Here is a 27,325-nt window from a genome sequence, read left to right as displayed (position 1 = left end):
GCATCTCTCTTGTTATTGTTACCATCCTGCTGTTTAAACATTTACGGTGTTTTCTGTTTGTTTAGGTTTTCTGTTAGAGTGTAGGATGTTACAATGTATAACTGCACATAAAGATATTTTTAAAACCTGTTTTAGACGGTTTCTCTAGGATTGACATCTCTGATGCAGTTACTAGATGGTAAAATGTTTAACACAGCTCCAGCCACAAAGGGACAAAAATCCAACAGCGATTATCCAATTATTCAATGGTGGATATTTATATAAGGATTTTTTTCTGGTGCAAAAATTATTAGGGCGACATTTAGCATTTCTCTCAAGAAGATATTTGAAAACTCCCGTGTAGAGAGAAGCCTTTTCCTTGCCAGCCGCTTTGGTTGCCCCCCCCCAACAGTTGCCTTGGCTCTGCCGCTTTATAGTCCCCAAGTAACACACAAGACGCTGTATTAATTATGAAGCTGTTGCCCTTGCTTGTTTCTTATTGGCTAGTTCTGACTTAAGTATTTACTCCATAATTGTTAATCTAAGTATTTCTCTTACCGGAGAAAAGGGTCCATCCTTCTTACCCCTATGGCAGCTGCATGGTGACTCCCTGTGTCTCTCTTTCCCAGAGTCCTCCTGGACTCCTAGTCCCACCTATCTTGATTCCCTATTGGCCAACAGTGCTTTATTGACATATACACAGGACTTTCACATCATCTCCTCTTTTCTGTCTAAACAAAAAGAAAGGTCTTAACTTTAACATAGTCAGATTATATATAACAGAACAGCTATCAAGCAAGAACACAGTTACAACATTTTGTCTATCAACATTTAGCAAGATTTAAAGAAAATATCATCTATCCCATCCTTGTGAGTCCAAAGTCCTATATGTAGCTTATCTTTTATCATAACTAAGGAAAACTATAATTATAACTATCTACCTTCAACTCCATCAAAGACCACAGAAGGATAATGTATAAACTCTAAGATCGACAGAGACATCTTGCTGCCTGGACAGTCACCTAAAGTTCCTCTGTAATGTTGAGGCATCCATCGTCAGCCCATAAAGCCACAATGTGTCTGGAAGACTTCTCAGCAAAGCAGGAAATCTCAAACTGTCCATCTGCATTGGCAGTCTGTCAGTCATTTCTCTGTGTCCTGCAGAAAGTCTCATAGACTCTTCCATGAAGCAGGAACCCTGAAGGACTGTTTGAGTTCAGTAGTCACTTTCCTGTGGGTCCTGCATGTCCAGTTTATACAGCAACAGTCAAGCAGTCTAGGCAAGAGCGTTTTTTGCCCAAATGGCTAGTCTTGCCATGTTGAAAGCAAACTCCATAAAGCGTTTCTTCGATGCCCATCTTCCTCTCAGACGTAATTGGTGCTGCCAGGAGCAGACATTTCTCATTGTCAAGAGAAACCCTAAACCATTTTAAATGCCATTTTCTGAAGGTCTTTGAAAGGTCTGAAGGCTATCTATCTATCTCAAATATATCTCTGTACATCTAGAAAACCTAACTTAACCTAACTATAAATTCTGAATAATATAAGTAACTATCTATAGTCTGTATTTAATTATGCATTATGTTTTTCAAAGATCAGTATAAGCACAATACTTAATCAAGAGGAGAAATATACACATCACAAAATTGACCTTGAATTTGTATCAATAAATGAAAAACCATACCAATACAAAGTACTTATTTCCATACCATAATCCCTTTTTTCCTTTAAAAAGACATCAGTTGCAATCATTAACCAATTATAAGCAACCCCATTCAAATGAAAACAAAGATTTATAAACAATATGGGGATTTGGACGTCTGTCATTACAAACTGCTTCGTGCTTTATTCAACAACCAATAAGAGGCAGATTTCAGAATGACATCTCCCATCACTGCCGTGTATTCTATAGGATTGCTGTTGATTCAGAGTTTCCACACGCTGAGCCTCAGTAGCCTCACGTGTGGCTTAGTAGATCCCATGGAGAATAGTGCAGGAGCATATACAGAATGTTCCAGGGGGTTTGGCCACGACTGGCATCGTCACCCAGCTCCCATCTATCCATCTTTCAACGGATTCCTGGTGTCCCTTCTCAACATTCATGGACTAACAGCAAAGCAGATGGCCAAAACATAGCCTGAATCCCCTGCCTGCTGCTCTCATTCCTACCTGAGTGCCCAGGAACACAAGGCCGCAGAAGACTCATCTTCACTCTCTGTGGGCCCAGCCATCTACCCAGTTCCAGGAGAGCCAACCATCTCACTGGTAGGACTTGGCAAGATGGCTCATTGGTAAAGGAGCTTGCCACCAAACCTGCCAAGCCGAGTTCAGTCTCCAGAACCCACAAGAGACAGAGAGAACCAAACCCCCAAAAGTTGCCCTCTGACCTCCACACACAAGCAGTGGCACACACCTGCCCGAATACCCCGACCACTACATGCATAATTCACACGTATTTTTTGTTTTTGAGCCCTTCCTAGGTGTTTAGTTCTGTCCTTCTGTGCAAATAAACACACAGAACCTTCACTGGCATTTCATTGCAGAACAAGTCTGTGTCCTTGGTATCCTGCTTGGGAGACAGACACAGATCAAATCACACAGTGTGTGAGTTCAGTCTGTGATGAGGGCTAGAAGGAAAAGCACATTTAAAAAAATGCTGAGCCCTGAAAAGCTAAAGTTGAAAAAGAAAAGAACAGAAAATCTTCTGGGCCACGGCAGTACATAATGTAGAATCCCAAACATGTTGGCCGCCAACTCATGACCATCTTCCCGCTCCGGCTTCCCCTAGAACGGGGGTTCTAAGCTTGTACCACCGTGCCCAGCTCCTGCGTCCGTTCTGCCCACGAACCCAGTGAGGTGGATGGCGACATCTCTCTGGACATTTCAGACAAACAAATCCAGCAATCTCTTTGGGCTAGACAGACGACGCTGCCAACTGGGCACACTTTCCCGAGAAGATAACAATTTAAAAGAGGAAAAATCAATGCTAATAGAACTCTTTTTCAGGTTTGGAAAATGACATTGTCCACAGCAGCTGATGCTGAGAGAGCCCTGCGGCTGGGCAGGAGGCATGAGCTCTGGGTGGACGCAATCTTGTGAGCTCTTCAAATGGGGCCGAATCAATAAATGAGAGACAGCGGGAAGGCGGCTGGGTGGAGGGAGGCTGGGTTCAAGGGGCAAGATGTACCATCCCTCTTCTACCCCAGCCACACGACCGGGACCCTCCCTTCATTCTGAAGTCCCCGGGGACAGGGTAATTTCGGCCACACTTGATATAACCTATACATCACTGTCTTCTGGACCAGCTCTCAAATTAAACTCTGATGTATAAAGTTAAACAAAAATGAGATAAAAATTGGCAGAGGTTGAAGAGGGTCAAAGTAGTCAAAACACAAGGTAGAGTATTGCTCCTTTTGATTTATGTTATTCTGTGCACTCAGAAAAAAATAAAATTATAAATCTCCCTGAGACTTTTCTCATTGAGAATGAGGCATTACTAATTTATTTTCAATAGACTCCCGGGTCTTCCATCCGGGACTGAGTGTGTGATTCCGGAGCTATTGTTTCTAGTGGACTATGCCAAAATGGTTCTAAAACACGGAACCGGAAACGGAGAGCCAACTAAAGCATCTTGCGAAATTAACATCTCAGCAGAGTGCCGAGAACATTTCTGCCTTGTGTTGTACGCATGCTTTTCTTGATTTCTAATCACCTGCCCTCTTTTGCTTCTTACCTTCTTACTCTGTGTGTGTGTGTGTGTGTGTGTGTGTGTGTGTGTGTGTGTGTGTGTGTGTGTGTGTGTATGTATGCCTTGGAGGCCTGAAGCCTTCCTCAACTGCTCTCCAGTTTGATTATGGAATCAGGTCTCTTACCTGGGCTAGCTGTTCAAGCTTGGGTTAGGCCGTCAGCTTGCCTCAGGGATGCCCAGCTTGCCTTGGGGATCCTCTGTTTCTCTCTGCTGGCTGAGTTCTGGGGTACAGGTGGCCTCTAGGTCTGCTTGGCTTTTATGTGGTGCTGGAGATTTGAATTTGCATGGCAAATGCTTTATCCACTGAGGCATCTTTTCTTCCTGTTTTCTGTCTTACCTCTTCCCCTCCCCAATCCACCAATTTCCCCTCTCCATCTCTCCTCCCTTTCCTTCTTTTTTTTCTGTAGCCCAGGCTGGGCCCTAAATTGAGATCATTCAGCTTCTCCAGTGCTGGCATCACAGGAACCTACCACACTGGGCTCCAGGCTTCATTTTATTCTTTAATCCTATAAGGCACCGAGGTACAGAACACACAGAAGTCGTTGTCTCCACTGAAAGGTGAAAAAAACTGCTTGTTAAAAAAATACATGAATTCAATATTAGGGACAAAGGGGTGAACAAAAAAAGCCCAGAAGACCCTCATTATTTAGGAACTTCAACTTAAACGAATAAAACCAACATTGGATTGTGGCTGGAATTAACTGACTAGAGAGTTGAGCCCATGAAAGCCAGTGGAGGCCCTCACACAGGGGAGAGGAAGGGTTGGAGATTGGATTAACTGACCTCCCTCCCTCCCCCAGTCCTCCCCCCTTCCCTCCCTCCTTCTGTCCCTCCCTCCCCCTTCTCCCTCCCCTCCTTCCTTCTTTCCAGTGCTAAGAACTGGAGCACATCACATTGAAGCAACGTCCCCAGCTCCTCGATGGTAAATTCTAGGCAAGTACCTTATCACCAAGTCACACCCCACGCCCTCATTGGTGGATTATATTCTAGGCAAGTGCTCTAACACTGACCTTTGTTTGTTTGCTTGGTTGGTTTTTGTTTCTTGCGGTGTTTTTGTTTTTGCTTTTGCTTTTGAACATACCTTTGGACTCACCATCTTCCTGCCTCGGCTTCCGCAGTTCTGGGATGGCAGACTTGGGCTGCCACACACGCACCGCGAAGAGTTGCTTCAGGAGACACAGGTAAGATCCAGGAGACAAATGAGGATGCTGTAATCTGTCTGGGCCACACAGATGTGACAGTGTGAGGGCCATAGTGGATAGTGGGCCGTGGCAGCGTGTGGTGCTAAGGTCTGTGATTTGAAGGTGAGGGTCTGAAAATGATCTCTAGGCTCCACTCCATAGATCTTTCTAGAGCACAGAGGTACCCAGCAAGATGCCTAGCATAGGACCCAGGAGAAAAGCAAGGGGCTATTTGGGGAGGTGAAGAAGCAGCAGCAGAGGGCAGAGATTACAGAAGAGAAGGGTTTCTGGGGGAGATGTGGAGGGGGATAAATATATTCTTGAGTCCCATTTTTTCCCTATAAAAATGCATTTGCAGCCTGTTTACCTCTGTTCCTTCTCTCCCGCTCTCTCTCTCAAGGACACGGCCCACTTCTCCATCATTCAGCCCTGGACTCTGAGACTAACCCAAGACAGACGAGCGAAAATTAGAGTTTCCTAATGTAGCTATATCTCAGCTGGGGGATTGCTGCCCACCTGCCTGGCACTGTGCTGACGAGTTTCAGCACAGATGTGACCTCTGTGGCCAGAGGCCAGGATGAGGTTTGTGTGGCTGTAAAGACCAGCCTTCGATCTTTTCTTTCTGAGGCAACCACAGTGGGTGGCTGCAGGCCTGGCGTCATCTGAGAGGCTGCATGGGTCCGGGTCCTGGTGGATTCTAGGTGGAGCTTAGCTCCGAGCCTGGTGTCTCTCCTCTGTGTTAGATCTGCACAAGGTTGTTCATTGGCTCAGCCTGTGCCAGGTTCACACGGAGCATCCTTAAAGGCCAGTTTGTGCTTTGAGTTCAGGGGAGGAACGGTGACTCCGGGGGTAGATGTAATTCTTCTTGGGGACTGTGGTGGTTATCTCTAACTGTCCACTCGACATAACCTAAAACAACCTGGATAGACAGAGTCTCGATTAGGGATTGTCCATGTTGGGTTGGCCTGTGGGCTTGTCTGGATGACAGATTGTCTTACCTAAGTTAACTGATGTAGGAAGGCCCAGGCCGGTAGGGGTGCCAGCATTCCCTAGGCAGGGGACACTGAACTGTAGGAGGAGAAAAACAGATCTGAGCGTGAGCGAGTGGGAATGTATACACCCGTTTCTCTCTGCTCCTGATTGTGGCTGGATGTGACCAGCTGTGTGAAGGGCCTGCCTTGACTTTCCCCGCCGCGATGGACTGTTATAGAATGAAATAAATGTCTTCCTTCCCTGAGGTGTGTTGTGTCAGGTTGTTTTTTTTCCCCTCAATACATGTTTTTATTTAACTTAGAAACATGCATGCTTCATATGTCAATCCCAGCTCCCTCTCCCACCCCTCCTCCCTTCCCAGTTCCCCCCTAGACCCCAACCAATGCCCACATCATTCCCCAGAGAGGGTGAGGTCCTCCTTGGGGGGGATCTCTAGAGTCTGTCATTTCATCCACGGCAGGACCTAGGCCCTCCCCCGTGTGTCCAGGCTGAGAGAGCATCCCTCATTGTGGTATGGGCTCCCAAAGTTCATTCGCACGCCATGGTGAACACTGATCTACTACCCAAGGCCCCAGAGATTTCTGAGGCCTCCTCACGCGTCAGGTTATTTTTTAATCCCAGCAACGCAAAGGAAACCAGAACAGGGAGACAGATACGTGCAGTCTATTTTTCTCACTTGAAGTCCACTTTGAACACCGGCCTTAAGTAAGTTCGGTTAGATGATTGGAACAAAAGTTGTGCGTTCTAACTCCATGGAACGCCCCAATCCCTGGGCTGCCTTCTTCCGCTAGCCTGACCAAAGGCAAACAGGATGAGGAGATACCATAGAGCAGAGGGAACCTGAGTCTTGAATGGCCTCATGGACAACTTCAACCGCTGGAGACTGGTGTGTGAACAAGAAATAGACATTTACACTGATCACTTATGCGCCAAGATCTGCTGGTTACAGCTCATACTCAGAGGATCCGCACTTTGGAGTTTGGTGTCACACTAAGAACACAAGATCCAGGTGCAGGACTCTGAAACAAGAGTAGTAGTTTTGAAAGTAGTTTTGAAATCGCAGGCATTTGAACACTTGGTTCCCAGTTAGTGGTGGTGTTTGGGAGGTTTAGGAGGTGTGGCCGTGCGGTAGGAGGTACCTCATTGGAGTGGACTTTGAGAGTGAAAATCCCCACACTTCCAGTCCCCTCCCCCTTCTGCTTCCTGCTTGTGTTTGAAGCTCCCAGCTTCCTGCTCCTGTCCCTCAGCCTGCTTCTTATCATCCAGGGCAGGACATAGACCCTCCATGCCTACCCACCATGATTGGACACTTCTCCCTCTGGAACTGTAAGCTCAAGTAAACCCACTTGCTATATAAGTTGTCCTGATCATGGTGTTTTATCACAGCAACTGAGAAGTCACCGAGACCAGTGGCCGAGACGTGAGCAGCTAAGTTTTAGAGGTTTACTCTTTCCCAACCCAGGAAATTTCCAGACTGCAGTCCAAACCGGGACTGTGAGTTTCCCCTTCTAAATCCTTCCCTGCAAGACAAAAGGAGGCACTGTTGACCTTGGACCATCCCAGTTAAAGGACCACAAGTAGGCTTTAAAGCAAGTACGGACAGAAGCACTCTGGGCCTATTCCTTAGGACCGAAACGATAGAAGTGTCCCACAGCACCCAATAACCCTGACCATCACACGGTAAAGGGGGGATTTCCCTAACCACCCTGCCTTCCTCTTAGCAGATCCCTGGAGCTCCTGGGAGAGGGAGCCCTGAGCCAGAGTGCGGGGACACATTAGCCTGCTTCTCTTCCAGATCTTCACTGGGCTTGCCCCCCCCCCCAACCTGTTGTCTCTGCTTTAAGCAGTAAGTTATCTAGGTCTTCAATGCCTGGCCAGAACCGGTTTGTCCAGCTTTCCCCAAAGGCCTGTGATGTCAGGGAGTTGGTCTTGCTTCCAGTTGAAGACTTGCTCCACAGACACTTGCGAGCACCAACTGAACGTTGGATGTGGCCTTACAGTCACAATGGCCATCTGGGCCACTGGCAAGCCGAGCTGGGTTCTGTCTGCTCCAAGTAGACCCTGGTGTGGAGCAGAACCTTCTGGTCAAATACGGTTACAATCATGGACATGGAGCCCTTTGAACGAAGAACCTTTTTTGGATGTCCTTGACCTCGAGGAAGTAACAGGGGGCTCTGAGGTGTTCAGGGTGATTTGTCACTTGTCGAGAAACGTAAACACTATCATCCTTTGTCATGGTTTAGATTTGGAGTGCCACCCCTCCAAGGCTCCTGTGTAGAAGGCATCACCCCGGCTGATGGTACTTTAGCGGCTTTGGCCTCACTGGAGGAAGCAGGCCGTTCTGGTTTGTAGGAATTGTCCCCTACAGAGAGAGCCACGTTCTGGGTGCTGGGTCCTGAGACTATTTTAAAGACTCTGGGGATGTTAATGGATGGGACATGGCCAGAAGAAGGGGGTGGGCCTTTGAAGTCCATAGCTACCCTGCTCCCAACCAGCCTGCCTTTCGGTAAGCTGCACTTCCATTGCTGTGGGCGGGGCTATCCATCCCGCCACGCCTCCCCCTTCCATGATGGACTGACACCTTGGGGAAAAACATACCTTTCCTGCCACAGTTTGCCTGCCAGATGTTCTGTCCCAGGGATGGGTCGTGACAGGGGTAACATCCTTGAAGGGCGCGCTGGAAATCTGGACCTTTCCACACTGCTCCTTCTTCGATCCCTGGTCATCACTGATGTGAGGCCTCTGTTGTTCCGTGCGCCCTCCAGACACCTGCCACCCCACATTCGCTAGGTGCCTCTGTGCTGTCCCGCTCTTACCAGAGGCACTGGGGCCAACCAGCCACGGACAGAACCCCTTAAATCATGGGCCGGAGTCATTCTTCCCTCACTCGTAAGCCGATTATGAAGCCTAGGCCAAAACAGTTTTTCTGTTTCTGGACACACTCCCTTCCGTTTTCCTAATGCGCATGTACACGAACTGTCGGAGAGGAAAGGTACATCTCTGGAGTCGGCCCCCACCCCCTAAGGTAGCACGATCGAACAGGCCTTCTAAAGACAAGGCTTCCAAGGAGCCGTGGATAGTGATATGCAATAGGATAACTGCCTAGAATGCCCAAGTCAGGGCTGGGTGTGTGGCTCAGTGGTAGAGCCCCTGCCTAGAACTCCCTAGTGAGGGGCTGGGGGGCGTGGCTCAGAGACAGAACAGCTTCTCCAGCAGGCACAAGTTCCTCAAATTCCTCCCCAGCTGTACAAAACATCAGCAACAATAGTAATGACTTGGCTCCCAGTTCGCGCTCCCGGTTTTTGCCAGGGTGTCACTTTAGCCTTCTTACTCCTGTCTCTTCTTCTTAGTTCTTTCAAGACGGTTTTGTTAAATTAATGTTTGCTGTTCATACTGTTGAGTCAAGCAGCATGATTTGAATTAATGCCGTTCTCGGTTTGTTTTTCCCTAAAGCCAACGATAGTTCGTTTCCGTTTGCTTGTTTTTGTTTTCGGTTTTGTTTTTTTCAGTATGTGTGGTGAAGTTTCTTCACATCCACCTACAACCTCTCAGAAAGATTTTCCTCAAGGTCAAACAGCAGATAACTCATGGGTCTGGGGTCTTGTCCCTGTGGCATTCTGTCTGCCACCCATGCTCCAGCTGCCCCCGCTACCTGGGTGACTACACATTACTCCTTCCTCCAACTTGAGGACTTTCCTTTACCTCTGACAGCCAATGGGTCCCCTACTTCCTGGAGCTTTTGCCGTCTCTCTCTTTGTTGGCGAACAATCCTAACAGCTGTCTGACGATGTAATAATAGTGTCTGGGTTAATTGAGTGGGAGGGGGTTCTACACATCTCTCCCAGATAAGCACATCCTAGACCAAGAGCAGCAGCAGCAGCAGTCACATCTGAATAAAGCAAGAACACGGAGCGGAGGTACAACGCCTGTATTTTTATCAAGCGAGCAGTCAACCCTGCAAAAGGCATGAGATAGAAGGAAGAAGAAAACTTCAGGCATCTCTTCTCCTACGCGTCCGCAAATGGGGACAGCCAGACACCACCCAAGGCGCAGAGGCAGAGCAGGGCACTCCTTACAAGACCCCGTAGCCCTGGGGTTCCATGTCCCAGCCTGTGACTCCCTCTCACGTCCTTTTGGAAGACGAGTAGATTGACCCAACGGGAAACTAAGGAAGATGAAAACCCAAATCAGAGGGATGGAGGACATATCTATTATTGAACTCCAGCTCTGTACCCAAACTGCCCCCAGAGAACAGCAACTGAAAGGAAATTCAAATATTTCTTCCCTTCCTCCCCTTCCCTTTCCTGTCCTCCCTTCCTTCCTCTGTCACCCTTCTTCCCCCCCACTCCTTCCTCCTCTTTCTTTTTTGGGTCTCCTGTGCAGCCTGGTGGGCTTAGGCCTGCGGTCTTCCTGGCCCTACCTCCCTAGTGCTGAGATTGCATTTGTGTTAGCACCGTACCAAGCAGGAACATTTGATAGTCCAGCATTTCCCTAGAAGACGGTAGGGCAGACCCTGTTGCTAGTGCCCCATAGTGCCCTAGGCTGCTGCTTCTAGGAGAAGGACCAGCCAAAACCATGCTTCACTCTGGAGCCCTGCTTAGCGGGGCCCATTCCCAAATGTCAGCTCCTAATCGGCAACAGCTGCCTCTGTGGTTTCTTCTGGGCGAGTGATTCATGTCTTTGCTGAGAAACGATAAGCAGAACAAATGTTTACTTAGACGTATAACAGAGGGACAATTGGAAAACAGGAGACGGGCAACTGGAAATATTTTGCTGCTATTTGATCCATGACAATTAGAGGGAATTAGTCATATGGGCCAGAGGCAGAGTGGGGGAGGCAGATGGGTTCCTGGGAAAACAGCAGAAGGAAACAGAGAGGGAGGGTGGAGAGTTGGTCAGGGTACTAGGGACTGTCCTTCATCCCCAAAAGGCGCATTCCCTGACAACCTGCTAATGGATTGCACAACCGAGCTCTACAGAGCCAAAGTTGGGGGAGAAAGGTTTACATATGTGTGGCTAAGTGACTCTAAACTCCATCCGGGATTTTTTTTCTTTAAATCACATTCACAAATTAAAATACGGGTTGGGGCGTGACTCAGTGGCAAAGCACTTTGTAAGGCTTGGGCTCAATTCAGCCCAGAGAAAAGAAGAGAGAAGAATTATTCTTGTGTGTAGCAGGGCTTGTGTGTAGGCAAGCATAGGACCACAGGAGGAGAGCAAACAGGGTGTGGCGGCACATGACTGTAATCCTAGCTAACTTGGGTGGTAAAGCCAGGGGTCCGGTGTTCCAAGGCCAGCACGAACAATTTAGTGAAACTGTCTCAAGAATGAACTGTTCAGATCCGGGCGTTGGTGGCGCACGCCTTTAATCCCAGCACTCGGGAGGCAGAGGCAGGTGGATCTCTGTGAGCTCGAGGCCAACCTGGTCTGTATAATGAGTTACAGGACAGATAGAGCTCATGGTGAGACCCTGTCTCAAGGAAAACAAAAATAAAACCCCAGAACCACATTGAACCAGGGATGGATGGAGGACAGAGGAGAGAGAGACAGAGAGAGAGAGAGAGAGAGAGAGAGAGAGAGAGAGAGAGAGAGAGAGAGAGAGAGAGAGAGAGAGAGAGAGAGAGAGCATCCTTGAGTCCTTAGTCCTTGCCCGACTTCCCTCAGTCATGGTCTTCGGTCTGAAAATGTGAGCTGAGATGAAGCCTTTCCTCCCCTAAGTGGCTTTTGGCCTGAGTGTTTTTATCACAGCATAGAAAGCAAACTAGGATAGTGTGTGAGCATTTTACACGTATGCATATGTAGCTCAGTGGTAGAGTACATGCCTATCAAACACTCAGTGGTAGAGTATCAAACACTAGATTCTAGGTTCAAAATCCCATGTACTGGGGGGAAATATTCTATAAACACCCACATTAGTGAATTTTGATACTTTTAATGTGGATTCAGACAGAAACATGAACCTGGACTAAGGATCTACAACTGGGCCTGTTGAACAGGAGTTTGATTCTGGTTATATTTATGCAGTATGAGATGTTGCATTCTGTTTCATGCAATGCACTATGGACTCCTACAGTCAGTCTCAAATATGTATCTTCAGAAGACATAAATATTTCTGCAAGAAAAATATCAGACATACTAATTTTGTTTTGGCCCAAAGGAGGAAACTATTGGATGAATTGTGGGAACACCGTTTCAGCCTCTTTTCTGAGAAACTTCTCGGACCATCCTCTTCAAAGAGTCAGGGAGAGAATTAAACTCCAAAATCCAAGGAACTTCTTATCTTAGGTCAGACTGTCTAAGGTCTAAGGACTCTAAGGATACGATTCAAGTCACCAGGAAGCCTGGCCTGGTGGGCTGGAGAGGCCAATGGGGAGCAGGGAGGGAGCTGGGGGCTGTTACCACTGCAAGTATGAGCTGAGGGTAACTCAGAGACCTGAGGAAAGAAAGTTTTCCTTCCCATCACAGGTGGAGGGTGCCTGTGAGTGTGTGTGTACGTATACTTATGTGTGTACACCTGTGTGTGTGCACCTGTGTGTCCGTATGTGGTGTACATGTATGTTTATATACCTAATGTGTGTATTCCTATGTGTATGCCTGCGAGTGTGTGTGCCTGTGTATATGTGTGTGTGTGTATACATATATACATATGCCTATGTGTGTATGTATGTGTGTGCCTGTGTGTTGGAGCTGGAACCCAGAGTTTTGTGCATACTAATCAAATACTTTACTGTTGAACCACACCCTCAGCCCCTCACTGGGAGATTCTAGGCAGGGGCTCTACTGTTGACCCATGCCTTCACCTCCTTCTAGGAAGTTGCCCTTTTTCTGAGCTACAACCAAAGCCCTGTTTTTTTTGTTTGTTTTATGTGTATGAGTATTTTGTCTGTTTGTATGTCTATACACCAGAAGAAGGCATAAAATCCATTTGATCTACAGTTATAGGCCATCTCAAGCTGCCATGTGGGTGCTTGAAATTAAATCCATTACCTCCGGAAGAGCAGCAAGTGCTCTTAACCACTAAGCCATTTCTCCAGCCTGGCTCTTGGACTTGGCGTCTGTCTCTGTGGCCTGGAACTCTCAATCACCCGTCTAAACTTCCCAAATGCTGGTCCTATAAGCTTGAGCTACTGCACTGGGCCCATAGGACTTTCTAAATCATTCTAGAATATATGTACCTGGGGTAAGATGGCTCCCTCTTCTTGTCCGTAATAACTATGTCTTTGCAGCTGAGGCACAGGGGTAGGAATGGGGAGGTGGGACTAGGTGCCAATCAGAGGTAGCCTTTTATGTGGGAGTGGACTCATGGTTGGTTTTACGTGCACTTACTCATTTTGCTTCTTCTAATAATACCATTTTAATTTCTCTTTGATGAAAACCCTTACCTAATAGGAGTATTTGGATAGGGTTAGAGGCTTACTGCCTCTGCTGTTCCTTATCTAGGAGACACTATGATCCAGCCTGCATCAGTGGTGTCCCCCAGTTTCCTGAGGCTGTGCTTCCAAGGTCAACAAAGGGCATTTGCTCTGTGTTTGGTCACATGATACCCAAGTACCAAGAATGTGGTTTAAACCCTGGCACCCACTTATGCAAGACCGACCATTGGACGTCTGTGTTGACACTGACTAATCCATTTTGACTTTGGTACATGCCATGCTTGAACTCAAATAAGCCTGTTTGGGCCCAAGGCAGGGCTCAGGGAAATATCTGGAGTGGAGGGCAGGATTTAGGTGGGACTTTGTGACCGATTCTGAGTCCTCATGAGGGAACCACAGGCCCTCCAGGGCAGAAGCCCAAGTCACATCTAACATGTCCAGCATTGTGTCCCAAAAGGGGTGAGGGCTGTATCTATCTACGTATATATGTATCTATGTATGTATCTATGTATCTATCTATGTATCTATCTACGTATATATGTATCTATGTATGTATCTATGTATCTATCTATGTATCTATCTACGTATATATGTATCTATGTATCTATCTATGTATCTATCTATGTATCTATCTACGTATATATGTATCTATGTATCTATCTATGTATCTACGTATCTATGTATCTACATATCTACGTATCTATGTATCTATGTATCTATGTATGTATGTATGTATGTATGTATGTATCTATCTATCTATCTATCATTTGTGGGTGTTTGGAAACATCCTTGATTTATTTTCTTACTTGCATAACATGAATGGTACCCACAAGAATGGCATCTATGTGTCTACAGCGGTTGAGTGTCCCTCTCCTCATGGTACCTGTTGTCTCTCCTGCACAGACGGGATCCTGAGCCTCTAATGCCATTGTGCTGGGCTCACAGTCACAAGGTAAGTGTGTCTATCTGGTACTTCTTTACTTAAATGGGGCTTTTTGTTTCATCATTTAAACCATGCCTTACTTTTCCTGGTTTCAGACATATGGCCACAATTCCCATCTTCCCTGTGTGTGTGTGTGTGTGTGTGTGTGTGTGTGTGTGTAATGATCACATTTCAGAGGCCTGGCTGCCTGTGACCTGGCTTGACCCCTGGGTCTGAACACAACCACTCCCTAAGGCTGACTTGAGAACTAGTGTCTGCAGCTGGGGGTTGAGACTGAACACACCTGGCACAGATCTGTTCGGCTGACTCATCTGAGAAGCACACGCCGTCTTCTCCCCACTGCAGGGTAACCAAGTGTTGACATGAAGATGAGCAGCAGCTCTGGGTCACTCTCTGTTCCGGGTCGGGAGTCATCTCAGTGCCAATGCACATCTGTCCGTGGTTTTTTGTTGTTGTTTTGTTTCTGAGGCAGAGTTTTTTGCTGGGTAGGCCAGGCTGCCCTTAAACTGGAGATCCTCACGCCTCAGCCTCTGAATGCTGGCCTTGGCCGCGAACGCCACCACCTAGCTCAAGGAATTCTTACAAAGGGAGGCCAGTGCAATAACATTCCCTACACTGTCAACATTGGGTGAGTTAGCCCAAGTCCTGTGTGCAGACTGGCCCTTAGTCATTCTTTGACTGACAGCTAAAGCTTCAGTTTCCTTTCCTTGAGGGTGGGTTGGGAGAGGGGTGTATCCAGCATGAAGCTGTCTTACCCACCACTTTTTTTTAAGCAAATGCCTGCAGGATCTTTAAAGTGGATTTTTATCATAATAAAAATATTTTAACTTATAACCCCAGAAAGAGATAGGCCTGGGAGTCTTTATAAAGCATGCAATCCAGATGAGCATAATTTGAAAGTAATTTGAATTGTAATGAGGATTTTTAATGTAAACAGGCAGAAGGAGAAACTTGCTGGGTTCTGCCATAGCACATACACCCAAATATATGTCTTTTGATGGAAGTATTAACGTGTCGAGGAAGCAAAGATGCTGCCGGCATCAGCGGTGTGAGCAGAAGCAGCGTCCTCCGCAGGGTCAACTGGTGGGGATGTCAGAGGGACCGGAGGGTGGTCACTGTGCTTCATGGCTGGCAATCAGTGCAGCCCAGCTCCTATGGGTGAGGAGGGGACAAATAGCCATTACTATGCTCTGCATAGTAGGGCTAACAGCAGTTGACAGCGATTCGTCAACTAGCTCACACATAGCAAGCAGAAAGGATTTTGAATGTCCCCAACAGAAAGAAGTGATTATATGTCTGAGGTGAGGGAATCTGCCAATTATCCCAATCTGATCGTTACTCATTCCATGCGTGCGTCGAAGCACTGCACGGGCACCCCATGAATATGCACAGTTGCGTTGTAACGTTTAACATGATAATGCATTATTAAAAGGAAAGACTTACAGAGAGCCGAGCTGGAAGGCATCCTGGGATCACGGAGGACAGCATCCTAAGAGCAAGCACTCTCCTCTAACATCTGCACTGCATTTTCCCTCCTCTCTTGGCTCTTTGTATTCCCTCTCTCTTTTCTCCAGTCCTGTGGGTTGAAGTCAGGGTCTGACACTCACTAGGCAAGCACGCTACCACCGAGCTATACCACAGCCCTATTTAATTTTCATTTTTTTGTGATGCAGGGGCTTGCTAAGTTACCTAAGCTGGCTTTGAATCCACTATGTAGCCTAGGATGGGGGGGGATCTTTCTTGCCATCTTTCAGCCTCAGTCCCCAAAGAAGCTGGTCTATCAGGCATGTGCCACCATGTCCAACGCATTTGTTCAATGAAAGGGACGCGTTTGTCTTGACACCACTGTAGACCCATGGTCACTTTGCCTTGGACACATGAACGAGAACAGATTGAGCACTAACTACTCTTGCTTGCCTTTAGCTATACTTTTTGTTGTTGTTGTTTTGGAAAGAAAAAAAGAAGAGCAAACTGTGAGGATGAGGGGGTGAAAAATGTCCAGAAATCAAGCCAAAGATTCCACCTCTAAGTAACCACAGCAACGAGGAGACTTAAAGCCTGGAACTCAAGCCTCACACATGGCACTTGGTGCTGTTTATTGAGCGGCCCATGCGTTACCTCAAGGCTCTTCAATTACCTCCGCTAACAAGCAGTCCACATCAGCAGAGAGCGATTCCCCTCATCCAACAGATGGGAAGACTGAGGACCACAGAGAGGGGAGGGCCCTCTGGAGGCTCCCACAGTACCCCAAACATCCCAGTGGAATGTTCTTGGTTGGTAACCACCATCATTTCTTCTGTCCACCCCCTGAACTCTTAAATGAGAGTCGCGGTCTTTAATTACCACGAGCCACCGATTGATTCTCTTGGAAGAAGCGGCAATTTGAGGGTCTCCTCTCTGCACGGAGCAGCCTGCTGGGACCGGGGACCCCGCAAGGAGTGGGCCCGACACCCATCAAGCGTTGACGGGCTTCCTAGGGAAGTCCGTGCTTGTCTTCCAAAGCCAGACTATTCAACTTGAAGCACAATATTTTTTTCTTTTTTGGCTCGGCTTTTGGCTTTCGGAGTGGCAGCTGTTACCACCAGAGCAAATTCTGAAAATCTGTAATTCTCGGAAATAATCGCCAACCCCCAGAAAAGATGTGTTTACACAGAAACTTCCCTGCGTTCATCCTGAAGCAGTTTTCTCTGCTGTCCCCTGCCTCCTCCCCAGCAACTGTTTCAGCTACCGTGCTTCTGCACGAGTGCCAAAGGGTACCGAGAAACGCCTTGTCCCACATACTCCTCCTCAGATGGAGCCGTATAATTTCCTGCTATGTGTCACTCCTAATACTTTTGTTTTTTAATAAAATCAAATCTTTGCTCAGGTAGACAGGAAACATTCAGTTCCAGCGGCTAACCCAGGGTCAGCCAAAAAAAAAAATCCCGTTAGCTCCACGGTGGGTGGCCTAGGGATGGGACCTTTCAAAACAAAAACCATTAAACATGCAACTTTGTAGAACCTTCCCTTGTTACAGAGCTGGAAGTATGAGACCTCCTCTGCTTTATACTTTCAAATAGGATTTGTAAAGTGTATCTGGCCCAAGTTAGAGGGTAGCTAGGCAGGTTCCTCCTGGGCCAATATCCACTCTTCATGTCATCGAGTTCTCAACCGTTGGATTGTGACCCCTTTGTGTGGTAGAATGACCCTTTCCAGGGGTCACACATCAGATATACTATATATCGAATCAGATACTTACGTTATAGCAATGAAGCAATTTTACGGTTAGGGTCACCCTACCGGAACTGTATTAAAGAGTTGCAGCATTGGGAAGGCTGAGTACCCCTTGCTCCGTGTGAGCATCCATCTGCCCACCAGGGAATCAGTCAGTGGACTCCGTTTTGAGGTAGGGTTTCCTTATGCAGCCAAGGCTGTCCTGAAATCCAGTCTCTCTGACTCATTCTCCCAAGCACTGAAATTATAGCACCTGCCACCATGCCATGAGAGAGGAGTGCTTTGAATCCATCCTGGTGGCCTGGCATCGCCAGGTTTCAGGAAGGCAGGAATGAAGAGAACAAGGTCTTTCCTCTCGGTGTTCACATCGACTGAGGAGAACAACTTGGAAGACACCCAAGGAGGAAGAAAAGTCAGGCTTGGGAACACGGAGTCCCAGCTGGTGCCCTTGGGAGCCTTTGTGCCAGGCAGTGAACCCATTGCACCTGTCGGGTGATGGATCTGTCTGTCTTGTGTGGTATGTTGGCTTCCTGTGTGTGCTGCAGAAAATCGCCATGGATTTGGTGACTCCAGATTACAAACACCAATTCTTTACAGTTCTAGAGGCCAGAAATCTGAAATCACTATCCCTGGGCATCAATCGAGGTGTAGGCTTGCCTTGCTTTCTTGGGGGCGGCCCTCAGGGACAATCTGTTCTTTGCCTCTTAGTTGGTCATGCTGTTAAAAAAAAAAACCTGGGTTAGTGGCTTGACTATCCCCTCTTCAAGGCCAGCATCTTCAAATCTCTCTGTCCTGCTTCAGGAGGCATCTCTTTTCGTACACCTGTGTGTGTGAAATCCACTCCACTGCAACACTTTTCCCCCCAAACTCATGATCCCCCTGCCTCAGCATCCCAAGTGCAAGAATTATATGTCTCTCTATAAGAGAGGGTTGTGTCTTTCTCTTACAAGGTCCTTTGTAGTTACGAGGCCCTACCAAATATCTTTCTATCGCACAGCCTTGTGTTGTAAGGTCCCTTTAAAGACCTAGAAGGGGAACCTATAATGACCTCTTTGCTTGCAGTAGAATAGCAACCACAGAGTCTAAGGCTCTTGACCCCCGCTGTCTTGTGGGCTTCTGTTCTGCCTGCCACGTGAGATTTCTTTTGTCACCGGGGAGAGGCTGGTCTTTTTAACGCCCCCTTAAGTATTCATTGCACTGCTCAACCACTTTCTGGTCATTTCCCCAGGACACGTGTCCTCCTTGCTAAGGAAGAGCCCTGGGGTCACAGATGGGGCTATAGGGCGGTGTGCAGCCCGGCTCCCCTTGGTTGACTGGAGGCTGCTGAGTTCATCATCACCTTATACACACGCTCCATGTGAAGCGGATCCATTCACCAGTGCCTGTGTTCTGTGACCAGAAAGAGGCTCTTGAGTCAAATGGATGCCTGGGGTCAGTGCTGAAACACAAAAGCGATTAAGGGATACAAAGAGGTCAGGGCAGGCCTGCTCCCACTGGTGATTAGCCCAGCAGAACCACAATGAGGCAGAGAGGCTGCTTAGTCCTGCTCCTGCCCCCTCCCTGGTGTCTGACTCTTCTCTGCAGGAGACTACAGGGTCATGGGGGCCACCATAGAAATCGCACTGATCTTTGTCCCAGGGGGCTGTGAGCTATACTCCAGGAAGGAGCTCTGCCTCCGAGTCAGACAAAAATCAAGGCCTTGCCTGGAGACCCTGATAATCCCAGAATTACATTACGCCGGTGTGCTGATTATGTCTTAACAATGCATGCACATTACAATCCAGCAGCCGGCTTGCCTGTGGCTGTTTAAAGCTGGGCATAGCGGTGCACACGTGTAATTTCAATACTTGGGGGGCCGAGGGAGAGAGATCACAGGTTCCAGGCTAGCACAGGCTACACAGCGAGATGCTTGTCTTAAACAAAGATGTCTGCTTTAAAGAGGGGGGAAAAAAACAAAACCCAGAGGCCTAGAATACTGAGAGGGCAGGAATGAGAGATGGGCGTCAGGAAACACAGCTTTGGGAACCCTGGCCAGGGTTTCCTCTCTATTGTGTTTATCATGATCCTGGTCATGCATAGTGGGGAGAGAGAAGGCAAAGTCTTGGTTTCCCTGAATGCGTCAGGAATTGGCCTTCTGAAGGCCTTTGAAGGCTGAGATCCAGAACAGATATCTCACAAGGCATATGTCTCATGGAGCATGTGTGTACGTGTGTGTGTGTGTGTGTGTGTGTGTGTGTATGCGCCTGTTCATGAGTATTGGTGCCCATGGAGGTGAGAGTTGTCAGATCTTCCTGGAGCTGGAGTTATAGGTGATTATAAGCTGACCAACGCTGGAACCCAACCAAGATTCTGCATGAGTGGTGAACACCCTTAAGTGCTGAACCATCTGTCCACCCCACCCAAAGAGTAGTTTGTAGCCGAAGCTTCAATCCAGACCGCATTCTTCATCCCCATCCACACGGCCATCAATCATGAGACAAGCTGTGACGTCCCTGTAAACAGCCAAGGAACACAGGCACTTTTCTGCACACGGCCCTACAAGGTTTGATCTTCTCCAGAGACACATCCGGTTATGAATACTTAGAGTCAAATGACATGGTGGGTGTTCATATTAGTTAATTTTCTTGCTTCCGTACCAAAACATCTGGTAGGGTAAAAAAAAAAAAGCAAGACCAGAAAGTTTATTTGGCTCGTGGCTTCAGAGAGGGGTCAGTTCATCGTGGCGGGGAAACCATCAAGACTGGTCAGGGAACAGAGAGTCAAAATGGACCACCAAGGGCCCGCCTCCAGGAGCTTGTCTCTTCCTGCCAGGCTACACAACCTGACGCAGCATCCCTAGCTGGGGACTAGGTAGGGATGTTTCATAGAAGATAATTTCCCCTGCTCATTCACCACACTGTATCCCTGAGCCCAACAACCAATCTTAGATCTCAAGACTAACACTAGCCGGGCGGTGGTGGCACACGCCTTTAATCCCAGCACTCGGGAGGCAGAGGCAGGCTGGTCTCTGTGAGTTCGAGGCTGGTCTGGACTGATAGCCTCCAAAACAATACAGAGAAACCCTGTCTCGAAAAAAAAAAAACAAAAAAAAAGACTAACACTAGGGCCATGCTACACTCTGTGACTATCCCACTGGGGTCTTTATGGGCCAGGAGTAGCATGGACAGAGCATGACATGAGCAAGCTGTGGTTTGCCATTGTGCTCTTGTAGGTGATTTGGAGTTAGGCAGGGATTTGGGCTCAGGACATCCATGGGATCCATGGATTCCTAACCTCTTTTCTAAAGGAAGGAGACAGCTGGTCTTCAGGGGGGAGACAGAAAGAGGCAGAGGGAAGGGAGGCCCGGTATCAGGTTGCATTTGGAGAAGGCAGGGCTTTCCTTCATGCTTAGGTCCCCCAATGTCTGTTATTCCTAACAGCAGAATTGGCTTCATTGCTTAAACGGAGTGAGTGGGATTCTGTTCATCGAGGCTGGAGGAACTTTGAGTCCAGTAGCTTCTCAGTGTTGTCTGTGAAATTCAGGGGTTCCAGAAGGCAACCCGTAAACAGCTGGGGCTGGATTTGACAGGCATTGATGTCAAAGTCACCCCATCACGAGGGGAAGGCCTTTGTGGGCTTTCTGAAGGGCACGGACCCTGAGGGGAGTCCAGGCATCCCTTGTCCAGGGAAAAGGAAAGGGTGATGCCCACCCAACTCACCCCGGACAACGTAGCTATTAGAAAGACTGTGTTGTACTAAAAAAAATGATACACCACAGAGCATCATCCCTCCCCCCCGAGCCCTGCCCGCACTGCATCCACAGGACCACGTTTCTTAACGTTCCCATAGGAATGATGCTGACAGATTCCCTTTGAAGATAGGGACCTGAGCGAAGAAAGAGAATTTGCTTAGTGGGGATATCCCACATCAGATCACCACAAGCTGGGTGGCTTCACAATGCAGACTTTGTTTTCCTCCTTGGTTTGGATCTAGAATGTCCTTCGGAGAAGTCCATGTGTTGTAACACTTGGTTCCCCAGGACAGCAATGTCCAGAGGTGGACCAACGAGAGCTGATTGGATAAGGAAGACTCTAAATGCCGTTAGTTTTTACTCGAAAGCTTGACGGGCCAATCCGCGACGGAGAAGGGAGAAAGTCTGTGGGAGATGGCTTTGGGAGGGTCCTTGCCCACCTTCCCTCTCTCCCTCCCCCCTCTCTCTGACCACCCTAAAGTGTGCATCTTTGTTCCACCAAGACTTTGTAGCAAACAGTGGAGTCTACAGACCATGGGTTGATGGACTAGGGAGAAGGCTCAGAGGGTAAAAACACTTGCTGTTTAGGTCTGAGGGCCTGAGTTCAAGTCCCCAGAACCCGTGTAAAGCTGTAGGCAGCAACGTGAATCTGCCATCTCAGAATTCTTAGGGCAAGATGGGAGGTGGAGGCAGGAGGATGCCTGGAAGTTCGCAGGCCGGCCCACCTTTGCATAGGTGGGACAAACAATGAAGATGCCAGGTCTTAAAATAGGGTGGGAGGCAAGGACCAACACTTAAGATTGTCCTCTGACCTTGACACATGTGCTATGGCATGCACATGCCAGCAGACCCACACAGGGGCATGCACACATACACGCTGACACACACACACACACACACACACACACACACACACACACACACACACAGAGGAAACCATGAACCAAACTAAATCTTCTATTCTTTTTTTTTAATTTATTTTTTATATTTTATTTTCCAGTTTAAATTTAGATAAGAAACAAGGTTGCTTCACAAGTCAGTTCCAGGTCCCTCTCCCTTTCCTTCCCCTCCTCCCGTGCCCTCCCCACAACCCCCCCCTTATCCCCTCATTCCCCCAGGGAGGGTGAGGCCCTCCATGGGGGTGTCCATAGTCTGTCATTTCATATAGGGCAGGTCCTAGACCCTTCCCCAAGAGTTCAGGGTGAGAGTGCACCTCACATTGTTCTATGGGAGTCCAAAGTCCGTGTGTATACTTGGGATGGGTACTGATCTGCTGCCCAAGGCTCAATAGATTCCCTAGGCCTCCTCACTGACACCCAGATTCAGGGGGTCTTGATCAGTCCCATGCTGGATTCCCAGGCTGATGCCTGGGATTCAAGAGTTCACCTTTGTCTGGTCAGCTGTTTCTGGGGGTTAAACCAGCCCAGTCTTAATCCCTTTGATCATCAGTCCTCCCTCTCTGTTACTGGCTTTCTTGAGTTCAGCTCAGTACTTAACCAAGGGAATCTGCCTCTTCTTCGATCAGCCACTAAATGAAGTTTCTGTTTCCCAGACTCTCTGGCCATAGGATTGTAGGCTGGCACTCCCCAGATCTATGTCTAAAATCCATATATGAGTGAGTACATACCATGTTTCTCTTTTTGTGACTGGGTTGCCTCACTCAGGATGGTTTCTTCTAGTGTCATCCATTTGCCTGCGAATCTCATGATTCCATTATTTTTTTCTGCTGAATAGTACTCCATTGTGTAGATGTACCACATTTTCTCTATCCACTCTTCGGTTGAGGGACATCTAGGTTGCTTCCAAGTTCTGGCTATTACAAATAAAGCTGCTATGAACATAGTGGAACAGACATCTTTGTTGTATGAATGGGCATCTTTTGGATATATGCCTAAGAGTGGAGTTGCTGGGTCATGTGGTAGGTTTATTCCCATTTTTCTGAGGAATCTCCATACTGATTTCCAAAGTGGCTGAACCAGTTGGCACTCCCACCAGCGATGGAGGAGTGTTCCCCTTTCTCCACATCCTCTCCAACATAAATTGTCATTGGTGTTTTTGATTTTAGCCACTCTGACAGGAGTGAGATGGTATCTCAGAGTTGTTTTGATTTGCATTTCCCGGATGGCTAAGGATGTTGAAATATTCACTAATCCCACATCTGACAGAGGGTTGATCTCCAAAATTTACAAAGAACTCAAGAAGCAAGTCTCCAAAACACCAAAGGACCCAATTAAAAAGTGGGCTGCAGAACTAAATAGAGAGTTTTCAATAGAGGAGTCTAAAATGGCTGAGAGGCACTTAAATCTTCTATTCTTAAAGACATTTTTAAAATACGCATGTGTGTGAGAGTCTGTTAACTGGTACGTTCACGAGTCTCTGTGTGGATGCCATGTATGTTAAGGGTACCCATGGGGGCCAGGAAGGGTGTTTGTTGGATTCTCTGGAGCGGGATTTACGGGCAACCAGAAGCTGCCTGGATTTGGGATCCGAACTGAAAGTACAGCAAATGATCTTAACTTCTGAGCTGCCTTTCTAGCTACTGAATCAACTTCCCTTCCTCCGTCCATCCCTCCCTCCCTTCTTTGCCTCCCACCTCCCCATTACCCTCTGAGGTACTTTTCCACAGTAATGGAAACCTGACTGATACTACACACAGTTCTAGAGGTCCAATGCCTAGAATCAAGATGTTAACAGGGCCCCACTTCCTCCAAAGACTCAGGGGGCGATCCTCTTATCTATCCTGATGGTGCAGGCTTCCCCTGGCTTGTGGCTGGATTACTTCAGTCTCTTAGTGTCTTGTCTCTCTCGTTCTCTCCCATCTCTCATGAGAAGGCCTGTGATTGGGACAGAATCTTATCCCTACAGAATGGGATAAGATCGCCACCAACCCCACATCTAACAGAGGGCCGATCTCCAAAATATATGAAGAACTCAAGAAACTGGATGTCAACCTACCAAATAATTCAATTTTTAAAAAATGGGGTACAGATCTAGACAGAAAATTCTCAACAGAACAATCTCAAATGGTGGAAAGACACTTAAGGAAATGCTCAACATTCTTAGTCATCAGGGAAATGAAAATCAAAGAAACTCTGAGATGCCATCTTACACAGAGCAGAATAGCTACGAACAAAAACACCAATGACAGTTGACACTGGAGGGGATGTGGAGAAAGGGGAACACTCCTCCATTGCTGGAACTTGTACAGCTGCTGTGGAAATTAGTATGGAGACTTCTCAGAAAACTGAGACTCGATCTATCTCAAGACACAGCAATACCACTCCTTTGGCATATACCCAAAGGAGACACATTCACACCACAAGGACATTTGCTCAACTATGTTCTTAGCAACATTATTAGTCATAGCCAGATCTTGGAAACACCTAGATGCCCCTCCTCAACTGAAGAATGGATAAGAGGAATGTGGTATATTTACACAATGGAGTACTACTCTGTGGTAAGAAACAGTGACATCCTAAAATTTACAGGAAAATAGATAGAACCAGAAAATAAACACCCTGAGTGAGGTAACCCAAAACCAGAAAGACAAATATGGTATATACTCACTCATAAGTGGATACCAGACATAAAGCAAAGGATAGATATCCAGCCTACAATCCACAACCCCAGAGAAGCTAGAACCCTCATAAACAGATGGAAACAGATGCCGAAATCCACAACTAACCATTTGGCCAAGCTCCTGGACTACAATAAAAGTGATGGAGGAGCAAAAATATGAAGAAAGGAGTCAAGACCATGATGGGGAAACCCACAGAGTCAGCTGACCCTAGCTAGTGAGAGATCACTAACTCTGGTCTGACAAATGGGGAACCTGCGTAAGTCCCAACTAGACTCCCTTAATATAGGTGACAATGGTGTGGCTGGGACAATATATGAGGCCACTGACAGTGGGTCCAGGATCTAACACTAATGCACAAACTGACTTAATGGAGCCCATTCTATATGGAGAGATACCATGCTCAGTCTAGACACAGGGGTGTGGGGGGTGGAGAGGAGCCTTGGTCCTGCCTCAACAAGATGATAGAACAGACTTAGTAGACTTCCTAGGGGACACCTTACGTTCTCCGGGGAGCAGGTGGGAAGCAGGAGGAAAGGAGAAAAAGGAACTGGGGTTGGAATGTAAAAAACAAATTAATTTAAAAAAAATAAAAAGGGCCCCGCCCATGCCTCCCTCCCTCTTCCACCGTTCCAATCTCCAGAGACTGGTCTCCCCTCCACTTTCCATTCCCCTCCCCAATAAACCTTTTGTGTGAAAGTGAAAAAAAAGGCCTGAGATTGGTCTACCTGCTTACCCAGGATGATTTTATTTGGGGACTGTTCACTTAATTCTATCCATAAAGATCTCCTTCCCAAATAATGACCCTATTCACAGATTTTTGAGACAGAGTATGTTTATTTTGTGGGGGATCAGCACAGAGCTCACTGGAGGGGGACTGTCTGGTTTTCCCTGGAGGGGGACTGTCTGGTTTTCCCTGGAGAGAGACTGTCTGGTTTTTCCTGGAGGGGGACTGTCTGGTTTTCCCTGGAGGGGGATTGTCTGGTTTTCCCTGGAGGGAGACTGTCTGGTTTTCCCTGGAGAGAGACTGTCTGGTTTTTCCTGGAGGGGGACTGTCTGGTTTTCCCTGGAGGGGGACTGTCTGGTTTTCCCTGGAGGGGGACTGTCTGGTGTTCCCTGGAGGGGGACTGTCTGGTTTTCCCTGGAGGGGGACTGTCTGGTGTTCCCTGGAGGGGGACTGTCTGGTTCTCCCTGGAGGGGGACTGTCTGGTTCTCCCTGGAGGGGGACTGTCTGGTTTTCCTTGGAGGGGGACTGTCTGGTTTTCCCTGGAGAGAGACTGTCTGGTTTTCCCTGGAGGGGGACTGTCTGGTGTTCCACTATATAGCACAAGCTGTGTTTGTGTGGCCACCGTGCTGTTTTCCAGTTACACAGGCACAACAGGTTCGTATGGGAGGGTGTAAGGAGGGTAGGGTAGGAGAGGGAGAAACAATCATTCCCACGCAGTATATCCCATTTTGTTTTGGAGAATACAGGTGTTACTACTTTAATCCTGGACCTGTGGTTTTTAAGGAGTACAGGGATTGTGGATCCCCCCCCAAGGCTGTCCCCTGGTCCCCACAAATACATCCTAGGAGCTGTCATTTACCCTCTCGGGAAATATACAGATGGTAGTGGGCGTGCTGCCCAGAACTCTGGGTTCTGAAGAGAGCCCCCAGCAGCAGTGGCAGTGGCCGGGTTAGCTGGTCTGGGAGGGTATTCTGTCCAGGCGTGTGCCAGCATAAAGGCTGAGAGAAGAACTCTAGCTCTCAGCCGGCTAGGACAAGACACACCTCTTCCAGGTGATCCCGCTGGCCTCAGCCCCGGTGATCCTTGATTTGCTGAGGGGTTGGGGACACAGCAAAGCCACCCTCACTGTATTGTGCTCTTTGAACCCAGACACCCCAGTCCCTCTGCAGAACCCATCAGGCGTCCATCCCCCCCCCACCTGCCCTATCTGATACACAGAGTTTATGAGGCACCTCCTCCTGGAGTCGGCCTCCAAACCGCTCCCCTTCCTCTCTCTCCCAGCTCCTGCCCTTGCTGTGGACTCTCACCCCGCCGCTTGGTTCATAAACTAAGAAAATGCACTTTCCTGCCCAACCTGGAGCGAATCTGTAAGTGACACACAAAGTTCAGTTCAACACTAGCGGAAATTGAATTTATCTCGGGAAATGCTTTATTCTCCCGAAAGCTCACTTTGGCAAAGTCCTAATGTATAGAAAAGCATGAAATACTGTGGCTCCGGATGCAAGCAACTTCTTCAGCTGCGCATTAAGCCGCAGGGTCCGAACCCAGCTCCGCGTCCGTCAACCACTCTCTTTAACTCAAATGCCCGTCAATGTCCCTGCTAAATGGGAGTCTTGTGTGCATTGTATCTTATCATAATGTCACAAAACCCATAGAATTACAAATCAGGTTTAAGGCGGAAAACATGACAGGGAAATGAAAGTACACAAAAAGTACATTAAGAATCAGTCTTCATTTATTCTCCCCATCCGAGCCTACCTCCCGGCTCAGCCCCACGCTGCACGCAGCTCAGCTTGAGGTAGCCTAAGATCCATTTTAGAGTGGACTGAAATATAAATGACAGTTCCCTCCGCACATGAAC

General features: G+C 47.7%; 2 long non-coding RNA genes across 2 annotated transcripts; both read left to right on the top strand.

Annotated features, from left to right (window-relative positions):
- The first annotated feature begins 1,725 nt into the window (after nt 1-1,725).
- LOC121135999 lies at nt 1,726-4,714 on the top strand. Its single transcript, XR_005873112.1, has 3 exons — nt 1,726-3,074; nt 4,135-4,285; nt 4,528-4,714. It is a non-coding gene; the product is annotated as an uncharacterized LOC121135999 (long non-coding RNA).
- A 127-nt stretch (nt 4,715-4,841) lies between these two features.
- LOC106022086 lies at nt 4,842-6,145 on the top strand. The gene is made up of 2 exons (XR_002385217.2): nt 4,842-4,908; nt 5,309-6,145. It is a non-coding gene; the product is annotated as an uncharacterized LOC106022086 (long non-coding RNA).
- Nucleotides 6,146-27,325: the final 21,180 nt, after the last annotated feature.

This window comes from Mesocricetus auratus, unplaced genomic scaffold (assembly GCF_017639785.1).
Source record: "Mesocricetus auratus isolate SY011 unplaced genomic scaffold, BCM_Maur_2.0 Super-Scaffold_100046, whole genome shotgun sequence".
In the NCBI taxonomy this organism is placed as follows: domain Eukaryota; kingdom Metazoa; phylum Chordata; class Mammalia; order Rodentia; family Cricetidae; genus Mesocricetus; species Mesocricetus auratus.
This window is presented reverse-complemented; position numbering and strand designations above follow the sequence as displayed.